At 60.0% G+C, this 17,707-nt stretch overlaps 1 long non-coding RNA gene across 1 annotated transcript; it reads left to right on the top strand.

Annotated features, from left to right (window-relative positions):
- Window positions 1-12,618, top strand: LOC110344680 (uncharacterized). The gene is made up of 3 exons (XR_015443847.1): window positions 1-101; window positions 348-1,629; window positions 10,708-12,618. It is a non-coding gene; the product is annotated as an uncharacterized LOC110344680 (long non-coding RNA).
- The last annotated feature ends 5,089 nt before the right edge of the window (window positions 12,619-17,707 follow it).

The following is a 17,707-nucleotide window of genomic DNA, read 5'->3' as shown; positions in this document are numbered from 1 at the left end:
GGAAGCGGAGAGGGCCGGAAGCGTGGAGAGAGGGAGGGGGTGGGAACGCAGCCCTCAGGCTCCGCTGCAGCGCCTGCCTGCTCCCAGCCTCACCTCCGAAGGTGAGCGTTTGGGGGAGCGCTTTTGGTCCCCGCCTTGGTCCCCGCCGGAGATGGCTGGGGGAGGGAGGCGCCGCGCAGCTTCCCGGGTCCAGGGCCTGGTGCTGTGCAGGCGGTGACTCCCGGGCCGCCAGCGCAGGGCGGACTGCGCACCTCCACCCGGCCCCCACCCGGAAGTTCCCGTTTAAGTGGGGTGGGGCGAGGTGCAGACTGAGCGCCAGAACTTTTTTGACTTTTGTTTTGAAACAGGCTCTCGCCAAGTCGTTGAATTGCAGATGCTGGCTCTAACTCACAATCTTCCTGCCTCAGCCTCCCACTTGGATTATAGACAGGCACCATCACGTGCAGCGACGCCAGAGCTTTTCAGTAGCTGCCCAGGTAGGACCGGGAGGCAGAGTTCTGAGCCACTGCCCTGACACCAAAGCCTCATCCGGCGTGACCAGGACCCCCCGCTGGCGGTGTGAGCTGAGTGCAGGAAGGTCCTGCAGAGGCGCCTCCGCGCCGCTCCCAAAACTGTCCTTTTTCCCCATGTGGCCACAACCGGCCCCGGGACAGTGCCCCAGTGACAAAGGCGCCTGCAGGCTCCTCCCACCACGCAGAGCGACCCAGGGCTACTGGACGCTCAGGACTGTCAACCACGGGTGATTAAAAACCTCCACCTCCGCCCTCTGCCCAGGGGTGAGCTGCCCGTCTCTGAGAGGAGGAAGTGGTAACTGGTGGCAGAGACAAGATCCCTGCCGGACCTTCTGAAAGCCTCCTGACCGCCCACCTTTGTGCCTGGAGTGTCCTGCCCTGATGGTGCACACCCACGCCACCCCAACCCAGGAGACATGAAATGCACAACACACGCAGAAAACACGCACCCTGCGGCTCACAGACGCGCGAGGCACAGCACGCACAGCGCAGAGCGGCTGGTGTGATGCTGCCGCTCCACCAGCCCACTGCCCGGAGCCTCCAGGACTGGCGGTGGGGGTGGAGGCAGCGCCACCCCGTGAGGAAAGTGTCCAGCAAACCAGCCTGGGCTCCTGCTCTCCCCGGGGCCCACGCCGCAGTGGGGCCGGGTCCCAAGCCGGGTTACAGACGCTGCTGGCAAATGCTTGGCACCATCTGGGGAGGACACTCCTGGGCCTGACCCGGGGTGGCCGTGGCTCTCTTATCTGCATGGGACCAGAGCTGGCAATCCACGCCATAAATGTTCTTTTCTGCGTCATTCCGGCTTGGGACTTCGTCAAAAACACCTTGGGGGCTCCGTGCGGAAGGGCCTGGTTTCCATCTCCAAACCTGAACTGAAAACTGCAGCCCTCGGCAGGAGTGCAGAGAGGAGTGGATGTGCCCCTCGCAGTGCTCTGCCTTCATTGCGCCTCGACTTGGCTCGGCACTCGCCGCGAGGTCTCGGGCTGCGTGTGGCCTTGCTCTGGGGGCCCCTCCTGAACTGGCCTCCCTGCGTCCACGTCAGGCACGGTGTGTGCCACGGGGTGCAGCACGGGGAAAGCTGCGGCGCGGCCTGTTTGCAGCCAGGTCGCAGTCACAGGTATGAGGGCTTGGGTTTCCGCACCTGTTCTGGGGACAGAACTCAGCCACAGTAAGCAGCTGCCCTGGGCTTTTGAGGAGCCAGCGCCGGGGTCTAGTTGGGCAGTCCAGGGGAGCCGGCTTCTGGGGCCCCTCCCAGGCGGTCACTGTCCCCCTCTTCCTCCTGTCTCTCCCACGTTGCCTTCCTGGAGGCGCCCCCACCTCGGTCCCCATGGTGTCTCTGCCACCCCCGCTCCCGGCCCGTCCGGCTGCCCTGTGGCTGGGAAGCAGGAGCGGAGGATGGTGAGGCCCCGGTGCTGGCTTCTGTGGTCACTTGAGCCGAAGACAGAAGAGCTGGAGGCTCCTGGGCCCCATGGCCATGCACAGGAGACGCAGGGGCCCGGCGAGGCCCTGGTAGTCTGCCAACGGCCGGGGGTCTGGGGTCTGGCCGATGGCGGGACGGCTCCCCTGCAGCACTGCAGCTGGATGTGCGAAGGCCAATGTGTGTGACTTCCCTGGAAAGGGAGGAAACTGCCTGGCAGCAGGGTTGGCACAGGACTGAGTGGCGGGTGCATGGGGCGCGGGTGTTTCTCAGGCTGGACAAGGTGGGGCCTCGTGGTGACAGCCTGCAGAGGGGCTGGCCTGGGGCTCGGGGAAGGTGGGGCCGGGCCCCTGGGCCGAGCCCCGTGACACTGCAGAACCTTCCTTCCAAGAAGGCCAGTGGGCTGTGGGGTCCGTGAATTTGGGGGACAGCATCGAGCTCACTGGAGTAAGTGGCCGCATGAAGTCTGGGGGAGAGCAAGGCAGGGAGATCCTGTCTGCACTCGTGTCCTGTGGCCCCGTGAGAGTGCTCAGAGTGTCGCTGGCCCAGGGGCGGCGTCTGTCAGCCTGGGACTGGGCACCGGCACAGATGTCAGCGGGGACACTCACTGGCAGTGTGCGAGGCCTGGGAGGACCCCGCGGCGCCAGGTGCCAGGTGCACAGCCTGAGGAAAGCTCCTCCTTGGGGACAGGGAGACAGCTGTGCCTGCTGTGCCTTGGCACCTTTATGTGCACACAGCTTGTTGGGGCTGCACCGAGCTCACTCACCTGACTCTCACAACCTTGTAGAGCAGGGATGCCTAGCATGACTGCACGCCCTGCCCTTTGGTCTCCTGGCCATGGAGCAATGACTGCTGAGGGGCAGTGGATGAGGCCTGTCCTCCAGGACGCCCATGACATAGAAGGATTCCTGTCCCTTCAGGCCTGGAGGGAGCCACCCTGGGACTAGGCTCCCTTGTGTCACAAGAGCCCTGCTTGGGGCCCGCAGGGGCAGCGGGCAATGTGGCAACCTGGTCCGGGCCCAGGTTGAGGACAGCGGGATGGCGGGTCAGAGGGGCGGCATCCCCTGCTGGTGCTGACTCTGGGCCTGCGTCGGCCTGCAGCTGAAATCTGCTCCCGACTGGGTAAGAAGCTCCTGGGTTCCATCCTTCCCACTCTCAGCCTGAAAAGCACCCCCTGGAAAGCAGCAGGACCCCAGGGCTCCCAGGCAGGCTGTGGCCACAAGGCCTCACTCATCCAGGCCGGGACAGGGCGCAACAGGCCCTCGGAGCTGGGGATCTCAGGTGGGAAAGAGCTGAGTCCCTGTCGCGGGGCTGGAGTGCCTGGCGTCAGGCCGACACCCTTGGGGAGGAGCAGGGACACCCTGAAGGCAAGGCCCAGAAGCGGGCTCTGTGCCTGTCGCGCCCCTGCCCCTCGTGGCGCTGCCAAGGGGCCGCACTGAGGATGAGCAGACCCGGCTGGCTGGGAGTGGTGACCGCAGGCTGTCCCGTCCTGGGCAGGTCACCTGAACCTCGCACCCTACAGGACCCGAGAGCAAAAGGGGAAGCCACACAAGTGGTGTGCGTGTGTAAATATGGGAATTGTATTTTAGGAAACACTGAAACAAAGCCCTCTGTAAACAGATGTACGTGAGACTCACCCTGGCGATGTGCAGGCATCACTAAAAACCCTTTCCCGAGGCGTCCCCTGCTCGTGCAGGAAGACTCAGCGCAGAGCAGGGCCGCGCAGCCTGGCGTCCTGCAGGGCATGGCCTGCACGGCCAGCGGCTCGGCGTGGACGCAGGCTGCCCCGGGGGCTGGGGGCTGGGGGCTGGGGAGGAGCCTGCAACGCCGCCTGCGCGGCCGGCAGGGGGCAGCAGAGCGAGCGGGAGGTGTTACTGAGTGGGCGGGGCGTGACCGGAGTGAGCTCAGTGGGCCCCTGCCACTGCCACCTCGGACCAACTGCAGCCCCCCGGCCGTGGGGACAGGGAGGCCCAGCCACCTGCCAGCTGCCCTGGGCGGCCACCGCACCGCACCGCAGGACCGGGCTACGGGCGCTGACCACACAGGCCCGGAGCAGGGGCCCGTCGGCCCATGCCCCCTGGAGGATGGTTCCTGCCGAGGAGCAAGCACACTCCTGGGGGGCTGCTTTGCACTCCCTCGGGCTCAGGCCTCCCGCGGGTCTCACTGAGCGCTCGGGGAAATCTCGGACACGGTTGCACTGAGGGCACTGGACGGCTCTCCCCAGCGCCAGACCCCCGGGAGCAGGATCGCCAGCGCCCAGGGTGCCCTCTGCAGGGGTGAGGCGGGTTGGGGGCCCTGCTGTCCCCACGGTGACGCCCCCACCACGTGTTTCCACGTGCGCAGGAGTCGGCAGCCAGGCCGGAGCAGCTAGACCAGGTGCCCTGAGCCCACAAGAGGGCCTCAGTGCTGACTGCAGGCGCTGGGCAGCTTGGATGGAACCATGAGGACCCACAGGATGCACCCCAACACATCACAGAAGTCTGCATAGCTGGCTAGGAACAGCGGTGCGAACTATAATCCCAGCACTCGGGAGGCTGAGGCAGGAGGATCGTAAATTCAAATCCAGAATGGTCAACTCACTGACCTAGTGACCCTGTCTTGAAAGTTTTAAAAAGGGCTGAGGATGCAGCTTAGTGTGATGGCCCTGGTTCAATCCCCAGTACAAAAAACTAAAAGAATAAAATAAGGGCCAGGGGGAGCCGAGACCTTCTTAAGAGCAGGTTGGGAAACACGCTCCCGAGGGGCAAGAGAAGCCCAAATGCAGGCAGCAGAACGGGACCAGAAGCAGACCGTGTGGGAGGGAGCAGAGCCCTGTCCATGCTGATGGCTGGGACATGGCGAGGTGCCAGATGGAGGGGAGGGCCCTTGAGAGCCTACCTCACACCATGCTTCTGAAAATCACTTCCATGAGGATCAAAGACTTAACTGAAAAACCCACTACAATCTGGGTGTGGTGGCGCACATCTGTTATCACTCAGGAGGCTGAAGCAGGAGGGTTGCTTCAAGTTCAAGGCCAGCCTGGCCTACATAGTGAAACCCTGTCTCAAAAACCAAACCAAAAATCCATTATGAAACTTTCACCATATGGGTGGAGACTCCGACCTCCCACCTCGAGTGAATGGAGGTGAATGCAGATGTGCGCTTGGCCATGGTGACTGCACCTCATCAAGATCTCGGGTTCTGGGCCTGAAGATCCCGGGGGAGGCGGGGGGAGGCCGGGGGAGGCGAGGGAGCAGCAAGGGGCGTGGGCTGCACTCAGCGACAGGAACTCACGTCCACTGACAGAAAAGGACAGATGTCCTCCTGGACAGATGCTGGCAGTCACTGCCCGACCACACAGCAAAGCGCATGCGGGCCGGAAGCACGGGGCCCCACCCACTGATGCCCCAGGGCTTCAGGTCCACCCAGCTAACGTCCGGCCCCTCCTCAGGCCTGCCCACAGTCTGGCTGCGCCTTTGTCACGGGGCCGGACCCTTGTGGTCTGCAGCAGGAGAACAGAGGCAGGAGACAAGCAGGACAGACCAGGCCAGGACGCGCTGCTCACCAGGTGTACGGCAGCGAGCGGGCTAGAAAGCCGCCTGTGCGAGACAGGGACAGAAAACAACTGCGACCAGCTGGAAGCTGGGTCCCTCCCCCAGGCAGGTGGGGTCCAAGAAGGACTGCGCCGAGCTGCTGCTGCCCAGCTGCTGCTGCCTAGCGCCGGGTGGACACGCAGTGAGCACGCTGGCTCATCTCTGCCCGCCGCGCATCTGCCTCGCCCTCTTTCTCCGTTGGCGCCGTCTCCCACAGCAGAGCAAAGTGGGGAGCACACAGTGAGGTCTGTGGGTGACGCAGGGGCCGTGGAGCCCTCCCAGGGACAGCCAGCGCCCGCAGGGACAGCGCAGCCTTGGTGCCGACAGCTGGATGAGGTCAGCAGCCCAGCTCTGCTCTGCACCCCAGGTGCCGCCCTGGTTGTCATGTGGCCTCAGGTGCAGATCAGCCTGGGCGGGAAGGGTCCGCAAGGGCCCCTCCCGTCCTCTGTCCTCTGCATCACCATTTTGGCCTGAGTTAATCCCCTCCACTCATGTTCTTGGGAGTTCACTTGGGTCAGCTCCCTACACCAACTACTGAGTGTCCGATCCCAGGGCCCTGCAGCCGCACGGAGACACAGGTGGGATGGTGTGGTCCCCGGACAGCAGGACAGCGCCCTGCCCCCTGCCTTTCCCGTGGGCTGTCGCCCCATTCACAGTGACATAAGCTGGTGGCGAGGGGCTGGGAGATTGCATCGTGGTCCCAGCCAGGTGCCTCTGAGTCTCAGCTCTCAGTCTGGGGCTAGCCCCGTGCCCAGGGTTGGTCACTCAGGGCGAATGCGATCCCCCCAGCAGACACGTCTCTGTCTGAGTCAGCCTCCAGCCTGGACGGCCGCCCTTCCAGCTGCAGGACCTGAGCGCTGTCCCTACCCCTACCACAGGGCACTGCCCCGGACACAAGCAGTCGCAGGGGAAGGCAGGAACCCTCAGCACTGAGCCCCCACGGCAAGGACACAGGGTCACCAAGCAACGGGGCTCTAGCCCTCTTAGTGCTGGTGCCACGCCCTGAGGCCCTGCAAACTTGTCACCAGGGGAGAACCATTCACACAGGGTAATGTGGCAGCTGGGCATGGGGGCACACACTTGTCATCCCAGCACTCGGGAGGCTGAGGCAAGAGGATCTCTGTAAGTTCAAGGCCAGCCTGGGCTACATAGTGAGACCCTGTCTCAGAAAACAAAACAGAAAACATAGAGTAATTAGAGATGGCACCCTGGACACAGTGGGTGATTGTTTCGCTGCTGCAGAGAACCAGGATTCTGTCACTACATTCCTTTGAAGAGCGTCAAATTTTTTGTGTTTTCCTATGAAATTAACCTGGTTGAAATCAGAGTGCAGATTCAGCCTCGGTGCCTCTCCATTCTGAGATCCACTTCTGTTCTTGGAGTTGCTGGCTCAGCCCCGTGCAGGCCTGGCTCGGGGTGAGCTAGCTGAGGGCAGGGTGTGGGCATGGGCTGCTGCTTCCTGAATTCCCTTCCTGGAGTTTCAGTGCTGTCCACTCTGTCACCAACTGCCCCGTCCTCAGCAGGGGACTGGTCCCCAGCCCTGTCCTACCTCAGGACCCCTGGTTTCTGTCACTCCCCTGCGTCTGCAGCGGCTGAGGTTTCTGGCGATTGCTGGTGTCGGCCAGTGTTTTCTGAGAGTCTCCCCATGCAGGCCAGGCTGACCTCAAACTCACAGTCCTCCTGCCTCAGCTTCGTGAGTGCTGGGATCACAGGTGTGCGCCACCACGCTGGCTGTTTTCCTTTGTAATTCTAGAACAGTCATTTGCTAGAAGGTAACTGAATTAGGTGCCACTCAGCATCACCTGGCAGCAAGCCTGCCGCAGTCTTCATACCTGCAGGAAGCGGGTACAGGTGTCCCCAGCTGAGCGCGGCCCAGGTCCTGTTCAGCAAGCGTGGTGGCCCCAGCTCTTGCAGAGCTGGTGAGTTTGGAAGGTGGCAGTGACAGTGGATTCCAGACGTCCTGAGTGAGTGCACCCCTCCTGACACTGCCTCCTTCCAGCTGGGTCACCGTCTGCACATCGCGGCCGTTGCCTGCCTCACTCACCAGCAGCTCACACAGCAATAGCTCCTGACGTTGCCACTCTGCTGCTGCATCTGCACTCCTCTGTGTCACGTCTACATGCCACGCTGCACGGTGAGGAGCAGCACAGACACGCGTGCCGTGTCAGCAAGGGCAAAGCAGAGCTGTCGTGTAAGAGGACGGAAGCGCTGGGGAGGTGTCCCTGTCTCATGGAGCAGCCTCACGGCAACAGCCCGGGACAGCGGCGTCCTGCAGACTGCAGTGCGGGTCGGGCTCAGCCAGTCATCCAGGCAGGAGGTGCTGGTGGGGAGGGACAGCACTGCCAGAGGCCCAAGGCCTCCCTGCGTGTGGCCACTCCCTCCAGCACTCAGACCCTGGCCTCGAGGCTGGCCCTGGCCGCACGTGCAGGGTCACCTTAACCGGGGGGCAGCTCTGTGATGCCAGAGGTGTTTGGTTTGGTGAACATCAGGGTTTCCCCAAGTCCCACACCTTGTTCTGCAGGAGAACGGGCACCGGCCAGGGCGTGGCACAATCGGGATGTACCTGGCAGTCAGGTGCCCGGGTCCCGCCTGTGGTTCCCCTGCTCAGCCGTCAGGGAGCGGCAGAGCCCATGGAGACAAGGTTGCTATGAGAGAGGCAAGAGGCGAGGTTCTGCGTCGCTGGGAAGGCTCTTTGGGGGGGGTTGGAACATTCACACTGCTCCCCACGACAGCTGGTGACTTCCAGCTGTCCTGGGCCTGCTCAGCTTGCAGCCCCCTTCTGTCCTTCTGACACCCCGCCTGTCTTGGGTCCCCCGGGCTTGCTGCTGGCAAGACTTCCCGAGACCCTGGGCTGAGGAGACCTTCCGGGAAGTCCCCAGGCTACTCGGGTCGCCCTTGAGGTCTTTTCAGGCGAAACTGCCAGGGGAAGTAAAGTCACACACATGGGCTCCTCTCCGGCACCGCTGTCCCCTCGAAGCAGCCGGCCTGGGGTGTGTGGCCCATGGAGGGAGCTGAAGCTCTTGCTGCCAGCTGTGTTCTCGGGTCCTGCCACCCCTGCCCTGCCGTCTGCACCGGCTCTCTGCATGCCCTGGGGCCACCCGTGCCCTCCCCACCGGCTGGAGCGGGGCCAGTGTCAGGATTGACAGGTGGGGGTCAGAGCAGCCAGGGCCCAGGATGAGGTGGGCCAGGCTCCCAGTCGGTATTATTCCTGTTAAATTGGGACGGCTGTAGAAAGCAAAGGCTGAGGTGAGAGGAAGCAGATGCAGTCCCCTTCACCTGAAGCAGGGAGGAGAGGAGCGGGCAGGATGGGCTCAGGACAGCGGGAGCAGGGCGAGCCAGGTGTGAGCCTCACAGAGGAGCCCAGGCTCCCAGGAGCTGTGGCCGCTGAGGCCTCGGATCCTGCACTGAGGCGAGCCTGCCCCACAGCTCCGGGACCCCCTGGTGGCTCTTGTGGGGCCTGCGCCAGGCGGCAGGAGCGGCACTGAGGACCCTCAGAGCATGGAGGGGGTCCCCCCTTCCCCAGGATGGAAAGGGCCCCGAAGGACACTAGCAGCTGGCCGGGCACCCGCTTTGTGGTCCAGTGGCCCGGAGGGTCTAGAGCATCTGCACTGTCTTGTGTGAATTTACAATTTCTGGTTGCACAAGCCCCCGGGCTGATTCCATCTGCCGGACACATGCTCCTTAGGGCTGAAGACAGCCTTGGGATCAGTCGCAGCCCCTCAGAGGGAACGGCTCCTTGGAGCCTTCCTGCACCCCAGGAAGCTCCCAGTCCCATGCGCCTGGGCAGTGAGAACCCAGCCTTCACCCTGGCAAATCCCTTCTGCTTTGAACTGCTGCGTGTTCTTCACTCCTCAGTCTCAGGTTTCCCAGCTGAACACAGGACCCAACCACCACCTTGCAAACACCTCTTACCTGCATCCGGTTGCCATGGGAACTCAAGGAGAGCCAAGGCTGAAGCCACCTGAGACACCTGAGTCTAGGGCGGGCTTGTAGCCCTCAGAGCAGCCTGTGCAGATCTCAGTCTCACGGCCACCGGTCAGGGAGGGTGTGCAAGAAGACCTCTCTACGCACAGACGCCACCAGGCCACCATGGCATGCACTATAAAGCATGTGAGGTAGGACTGACATGTGAATGCTTGAAATTTTAAGACACACTGCCATGAATCCCCCTCAAATACCCCCTCACTTTGAGCACACTCACCCATGGTCCCTGCCACTTCCTGCAGCGGCTCTGGAGTCCTCTCTCCTGAGGGTCTTCACCAGGTGTGATAAAGATACAGTGACTGCTGCTGCTGAGCGCCACCCAACAGAAAGCAGCTGGCAAAACATGACGCCATGTCCTCATCTGGATCTGGCACTGTTGACTCCTGGCTTCTGGCAAAGTCAAAATTACTAGAAGATGTTCACTAAGACCCCAAGTTCAGCTAACCAGGCCCTTGGCTTTCACAGTGGGACAGGTCAGGGCCATCAGGGAGAGCCAGGCTCCTGGGGCTCGTGTCCCAGGCTCAGCTCTGGCCGAGGGAGACATCGCTGGTTGACTCAGCCAGGAAACTTCGCATCTTTGCTGCTACCAATTAGTTGTTCCTGCAAATTCACTGGAAGGCATCGCCTTGTGACTTGCTAAGAAGCAGAATCAGGGCCTTGTATTGGGAAGCTTGCTGATTGGACAGAGAGTGACTCCTCTACTTCTTAAAGCCAATGGCCAGGACACTCATTCTTTTGGTTGATGACAAAAACTCTACTCTCTCTTTCCAGAAGGCTTTCAAGTGTCTCTCTGAAAGATATTAATTTCTCACTCATTATTTTTAAAGTCACCTTTATCTTGAAGGTAGGAATTAGCAGTGTTACTTTTAAAATATCTACCGAGAAGCTATTTCTGACAGCCATTTATTTTCCCAGTGACGGGTCCCAAAATTTGAACTATTATTTTTATTTAAAAAAGAAAACTGCCTAATTCATCTTCAAGTCCAAGACACTTTTAACTACCTGCTATAATTTAACTGGAGCCATCCTTTGTGGTACACAGTATTTTTATAGTCATTCTCCACAAAGTGTTATAAATATTACATTACAAAGTATTATAAATGTCCTGTGTTTTCATGGCTGGTTTTATCTGTACTGGCAATGGCTCTCTCTTCAGTCCATGGGGTAGGTTATAATTTTTCCAACTGACATACATTTATTTATTTATTTATTTTTGATACAGGGTCTCACTATGTAGTTCAGGCTGGACTTGAACTCAGTATGGAGCCCAGGCTTGCCTCGAACTCATGGCAATCCTCCTGCCTCAGCCTCCCGAGTGCCAAGATTACAGATGTGTGCCATCACACCCAGTGTGATATTTATTTTAATAAATAAACCATTTATTGTTAATGTATTTTCTGTAATCTCTTTCTTTAGAGATACAGGGGACAACAGATCTTTTAAAAATTTAATTTTGAACCAGGATACAGTAAATGCCCGAGTGAGGACACACTGAGGCCTCATCCACCTTGATCGGGAAGGGAGGCTGGCAGGGCCTCAGCGCCCCCCCGACACTTGTTGAGTCTGGGTGGGAACTGGAAACTGCAGGAGGAAGCTGGCCAGGGTCCTCACCAGGAGTGGGTCGCTCAGTGGCTCTGAGACACACCCCCACAGAGAAGCCAGGCAGCCCCTGGTGTCCCTTCCATGCCTGGGAGGCACAACCTCGACTGACTCCTGCAAGGCACCCCGACAGTCCCCCAAGGGAATGGCACCCGGAAAAACAACTGCTTAGTACTCTTCGAGAGCATCAGGTCACGAGAGACAGAGGCAGTCTGTCTGTCTAGATGGGGAACCGAGGGGCCCCATGATGGCTGCGTCAGAGATGTCCAAGGTGATTCGACCGTGGGCCACTAACCTCACCAACAGGGCCATCCTCTGATGAGCCCAGCTGAGCAAGCTGTTGGAGATGTGACCCTCGGGAGGAAGTGTGTCCCAGGCAGTGCCACTGCTCTTTCCCCTTCTGCTTCTGGCTGCCATGAGGCGAGCAGCTGCCGTCCCCACACCCTTCCACCACGAGATGTCTCTGCCTTGGACACAGCCGGCCATAAACTGAACCCTCTGAAACCGTGAGCCCACGAACCCCTTCTCCTTGCAGTTGTAGGTCAGGCGTTGGTCCCAGTGACGCAAAGCTGATGAATACAACACAAGCCAAGTGGCCTGTGGGAGCCCGAGGAGACAGAAACCTGAAGAGGAAGACTCGAGACCCTCCCTGGAGACAAAGGACTGTGCTGACACTCGTCTCCTGGTTCCATGGGGAAGGGCGGATGTGAGGGCTCAAGGTGATGGCTAGGTGGAAACTCTCGGTGCCATGGTTTTAAAATAGGTTGAAAGGCGGCACTTGGGTCTGGCTTGCAGCAGCGTTCTTCGACAAAGGAATGCGCTTTCCTTTGCCCCTGTTATCTTGTGGACTCCAGGGATTCCAGCCCTGTGGGACATGGGTGCGTTTCCTCACTGGTGCTTGACTACGACTGCTGCCACGCTGGAAACCTCGGAAGTCGTTTCTGGAAATTCATCACAGAGTTCAGTGCATGTGTGGGATGCGCCGTTGGTTACCTGGGACCCGAGAGATGCCGGACGCTGTCCTGCTTTCCAGGGCCAGTGTCTCCCCACCCTGACCTGACACCCTTAGCACTGATGTTTCCGGCCCCGGCAGGTGATGCCGGCCACAGGGCCGTGAGCGGCCACCTCCAAGGGCTTGGCTCTTCTGCCCTCTGTGGCCGAGTGGGACTCCACAACGGGCCGTGGCTTTAATCTGCAGAGTGAATGCTGAGTTCACAGAGAGGACCGATGGCCTTTGCTGTCCTCCGCTTCCTCTGGCATGGTGATGTCAGTCTTCGGCCCGGGCGGGAGAGTGTCCCCTGCACTCCGCTTCGCCAGGACTCGTTTCCCCGAAAACCAGGAGGACAGAAGCACTCAGCTATCCACAGGAGGGAGGGGACACTAAGAGCCGCTGTCCATGCTGTGACCACAGGCTCCTCCCCAGGACACCTGCACGTCCACATGACACCGTCACTCCCAGAGGCTCAGGCAGCAAGGGTCCCTGGGTCACTGAATGTTTCAGATGATTAATTTTGTTTCAGTACTGGGGATCAAACCGAGGGCCTTCAAGCTGAGCTGTAGTCCCAGTTATTTATTTATTTATTTATTTATTTATTTATTTATTTATTGAGATACTGTCTCACTAAGTTATCCAGGCTATGGTGGAACTTGGCATCCTCCTGCCTCAGCCTCCAAGTGCTGGGATCACAGGCCTGCACCCCCATGCCTGGCCAAAATTTATGTTTGTTTGTATGTATATATGTATCCATGCTTCTTGAGGCAGGATCTCACTCTGCTCCAGGCTAGGCTTGAACTCAAACTCACTATGTAGCCCAGGCTGGCCTTAAACTCACAGTGATGCTCCTGCCTCAGCCTCCTGAGGATTACACACCTGGGATTACAGGTGTGTCACCACACCTGGCAGTTAATTTACTTTTTAGATGAAAATATACCCAGAAGTCCAGATTATTTTCTCCCCATTCTCCGAAGCTGCACTGTCCAACAGCCACGGGTCACATGTGGCTACTTAAAGTGATGTAAGTTAACTGAAAATAGCGGCAAGTCCCCTCGGCCCCTGGCCCTCGTGACTCTGCCAGGGCTCAGCCGCACCCTGCCTGGGACGTGGAGCAGTCGCCCAGCACAGCCCCTCACCGTGAACCTGCAGCGGCTCATCCCACACGTGGCCTCGGTGGCATGACCACAGCAGTGCCCGCACCGCAGTGCCTCGGAGGAGCAGGCTGGCATGTGCTCCAGCCACCTGCACTGGACGGTTTCCACACGGCTCTAATCCCGCTCGGCTCCCAGGGAGCGGGCACCCAGGGGAAGGGCCCTGTACTGCCGAGCCGGGCTGTACCAGGCAGGTCTCCCAGGAGCGAGTGGCTGGGCGGGCAGCTGCTGGTCCCCGCTTCCCACCTCAGCTCGTTTGCCTGGGCAGGATGCAAATGCCAGCCGCCAGAGCTAGCAGCAGCATCATCGGCGGGCACGGAGAAAATGACCACAAAAGCAGCAGCGGCAGCCCAAACCTAGGGGCCCGAGACAGCAGAGGCTGAAGGTGACACGGGAGGCCCCACGACACAGGTGGGAAGGCTCGCCCCACCCCGAGGCAAAGGAGGGGAGAAAGGGATTCCCGGCGGCCCTGCCTTCTGGGAGGACCAGTGACAACAGTGGGCAGAGCCTGTCCTTGTCAGCCCGCCTGGTGCCTGGTGCCGCACACAGGGAGGCGACACCTTCCCCTAAGGGCGGCACAGGCCTGGGTTCCTGCTCCTGAGCCTGGCTGGGTTCACGCCGGGCACGGATGGCCTGCGGACCACCCTGTCCAACCTGCACTCCCTTCCTCCATAAAGCCACGGGGCTGGGCTCAGGGGCCTTGGTCCCCTGGCAGGGGACAAGAGGAGCCGACAGTTTTCTGACCAGAGGCCTCCCCGGCGCTGTTCACAGGGCTGATCCCAAGCGAGCGTGGGACCCAAGGTCGGGCTCTGGGCCCTTCCCGTGCTTTGCTCTCCTGCCTCACTCCCAGGACAGCGCCGCTCCGGTTTCTGGAAACATGGGTCTCCCCAGGGCCGGGCCCGTGTCTTACGTGTAGCCCCTCCTCTTTCTTTTTCAGTGCTGGGGATGGAACCCAGGGCCTTCACTGAGCTGTCTCCCCGGCCCTTTTTATTTGAAGTGGGGTCCTGCTAATTCCCTAAGGTGCCCAGGCTGGGCTGGAACTTGTGATCCTCCTGCCTCAGCCTCCCAGAGTGCTGGGATGACAGGCCTGAGCCCCGGTGCCCACTTCAGCCCCTCTGTTGGGCCTCAAAGCAGACTGGGGTCTGGTGCCTCGGGGGCAGCATCAGGAGTGCCACCGTGGAGCTCCTTTGCATGGCAACCGCATCACGAGGGCTCTGTGGAAACGGAGACCTCATGACAGAAGGACTTCTGCTGAGCCCACGCAGCTGGCAAGTGCTGGCACCCGGGTCAGCCCAGGGCTGTCGAGCTGGTCCTCCGCCCTGGGTCCTGAGCTGAGGTTCCTGTCCCTGCCGCTGCCCATCCTGCGCCCCACTCAGCCCTTGACCTCTGCGGGCCCCGTGTCTGGCTCGGCGGGGGTGCCCAAGTTGTCCTGAGCTGGCCAGGGCTGACCACTCGCTCCTCTTCCCCAAAGCCAGCACCACTTGAGGGCACAGGGTGTGGTCTCCCAGGCTGGCAGACAGTGGGTGGAGCCCTGGACCCATCAGCCCGCTGCGCTGCCTTTTGTCCCCACCTCCAGCCTCCAGCCTCCAGCAGTCTGGTCTGCTGCAGTCCAGCCTCAGGGCCCAGCTGCCCCTCTGTCCCCGCCTCCTCCTTCCGGTTCCTGCCCACAGCTGGCCCAGTGGCCTGTGCCCCGCTGCGTCCTTCCAAGTGCTCTTCCACCTCAGCAGCTCCAGGGGAGCACAGCAGTCAGAACTCCAGCTGGGGGAGAGGCCGAGGGCCTGCCGCCTGCTCACCAGCCTGACAGCTGTGTGGGCAGCACCTCTCAGCCTCGGGCTCCGTTTAGTTTGTTAAAAAATAAATCAGAGTGACCCTGCCATTGGGCCTGAGGGGTAATCTGCTCCCGGGGCCTGTGCAGCATGGTCAGAGCCTGTGATAGAGACGGCTGCTTTGCTTCTACAACGGGCCCGGCCCGTTCAACGAGGTCAGGAAACTTCCATTTCCTCGTCCGGGAAGCAAAGGCAGCACTGGAGAGGCTGCAGCTGAGCCTGCACTGGGCGCGGACAGCACTAAGTGAGGGACACCTAAGCTCTGGGGATGGCTCGTGCTGTCCTCACAGGGCACATGCAGGAAACAGAGGGGCCAAAGGCTCCTCGGGAGCTCATGCTTCCGGCAAAGCTCCCCTCATACTTGGAGAATGAGAAATCCTGTTTCCAGAGCCCCAGCCTCCACCAGCGATTCGGTGAGCACAGCTGACATTTCTTGCATTTCTTCTCCTTGTTGGAAGCTACCATACCAATAACTCCTTAAAAATACAATAAATCCTACACTAACGAGAAAGACTCATAATACCAAGTGTTGGCAAGGACTTGGGACAACTGCAACTCTCACACACTACTACTGATGGGAGTGCAAACTGGTGAAACAGCTTGGAGAAACTGCCAAAGCAACGTCTCTCTCTGACAAGCAAGCCCGTCCCCATGTTCCCACCTAATGCAAAGCCACGTGTGGTCACCAAGAGGTGTGCACTAGTGTGTTGACAGAGGCCCCCCATGGGGAGAGTGGGTAAACAGGACAGAACACTGCTCACAGTGACACCCCGGGAACAGTAAGGCACCCCATTCTGGACCTTGCCCTGAACTGTCCTGTCTCCCCACACAGCCACAGGCCTTCGCCTGCAAGGAACGGAAGCCAAGCTGGTGAAAATCAGAGCCCAGCCCAGTGGAGGACAAAGGGATAAAGCAGAGAGAAGGAACAAGGAGACAGAAGGGGAAAGGAGCCGAACGTGCGGGAACAGGTGGGAAGCAGCCCAGAGCAGGGCCACTGGCCCTGTGGGTCTCTCACGTCTTCCGCCTGTCTCCGCCCTGCCTGCTGCTCCCCCCCCCCCCCCCGCCTCAGGACGCTCCCGAATGCCCTCCGCACTGGGGACGGTGAGGTGGGGCCGAATGAGCCTCTTGGTCATTTTGCAGCACAGACTCACAGAGCCATCCGCACACGTGCTGCTTAGCGGCTTCATAAGATCGTGTGGATCTGTGGGATACCACACCATGTCATGTGATATTTGTACACAGAGAAAAGTCCCTGCCCCACCCCAGCCCACACCCCTCCTCCGATGCTAATGTTCTGCACATCTCTCCAGACACATTACGCAGACAAAAAGTAGTTTTTTAGCTGGCTGTGGTGGCACACTCCTGTAATCACAGCACTTAAGGCTGAGGCAGGAGGATCCCCACAGTTCGAGGCCAGCCTGGACTACACAGCAAGACCCTGTCTCAAAAAGCAAAACAAAATGAAAACAAAAATAGTACTTCTTTAAAAACCTGGATTGGAAGAAAGAAAAATTCAGAATGGTCAATAAAGATCTGAAGATATTTCCCATTTCATTAGAAAACAGGGAAGGCAAATTTAAACGTCAAGATACAATTGTATCAGGTTAGCAGAAAAGTTAAAGTCTGATCATGTTAGCTGTTAGTGAGTGTGGTTTTGAAAAGGAACGTCCCATGTTCCTGGTGGGAATATAAATTTGAATAGCCATCTGGGGAAGTGAGTCAGCAACCGGTAATAAAAATATAACGGCGCTGGCCATAAAATCCATGAGTCCGTGGGGCACACAAATGACACTTGTGGTTCACACTCACAAATGTGTGCACAGCTGTCATGGCAGCAGACATCTGTCACACGGGGCGGCACATGCCATGCAGACATGATTAAGACTGAGTGCAGCCGTTTCTGTTTAAAACATGGCAGGGCTTCCCACTCAATGTACAGGACCCATCGGCGGCCTGCATAGATTCCCAAGACGGGAGCTGCCCACCCGTGTCCACTTGCAAGAACCATTCCAGCACGGGGACCAGGACTCAGTCCCTGGCCTCTGCGGCCTGTCAGCGCCTGCCGAGGGTTCTGCGGGAAGGGGAGGCATAGCTCCAGATGAAGCGAGTGCAGGAGCAGGGGCAGAGGAGGCAGCGGTGTCTCGGGTATGGCTGCCCCGCCTTGTCCAGCCTCTGCCTGCGCCACTCGGGCTCCCAGCAGGATGGGTCCCTCCATCCCTCCTGGAAGGGGCCACTGCCAAGAGCCAGGAGAAGGGTGGCCGGGGACCATGTGGCCCTAGGAGACCCCAGGGATCTCAGCCCAGCCCTGCTGCTGGTCCATGACACCAGCCACCTCCCGGCCCTGGCGGAGGTGACAGCGCTCGGTCTCTCAGTGTCTGCAACCCCATGCAGGTGCCTGGCCTCAGCACAAGTGACGGGGATGAGGAAGGGATGGCAGAACCCGGCCCAGACGGCCCGGATGCTGAGGACTGGCATAGACACAACTGTGACCAGCACCTGGAAAGCTGGTGAGGCTAGAGGGGCGGATTCACCCGTGGGCCTCTGCATCCCCTGCTGGGGAGGCCTCAGGGGGCAGGCCCGGGTCTCCCAGCCAGCACCCAGGACCAGGATGGGCCTGTGGCCTGGAAGGGGCCTCCCAGGGTCGGAACTGCT

Source organism: Heterocephalus glaber, unplaced genomic scaffold (genome assembly GCF_053883595.1).
Source record: "Heterocephalus glaber isolate CG9 unplaced genomic scaffold, H.glaber_assembly_v1.0 deba00001579, whole genome shotgun sequence".
NCBI lineage: Eukaryota > Metazoa > Chordata > Mammalia > Rodentia > Bathyergidae > Heterocephalus > Heterocephalus glaber.
This window is presented reverse-complemented; position numbering and strand designations above follow the sequence as displayed.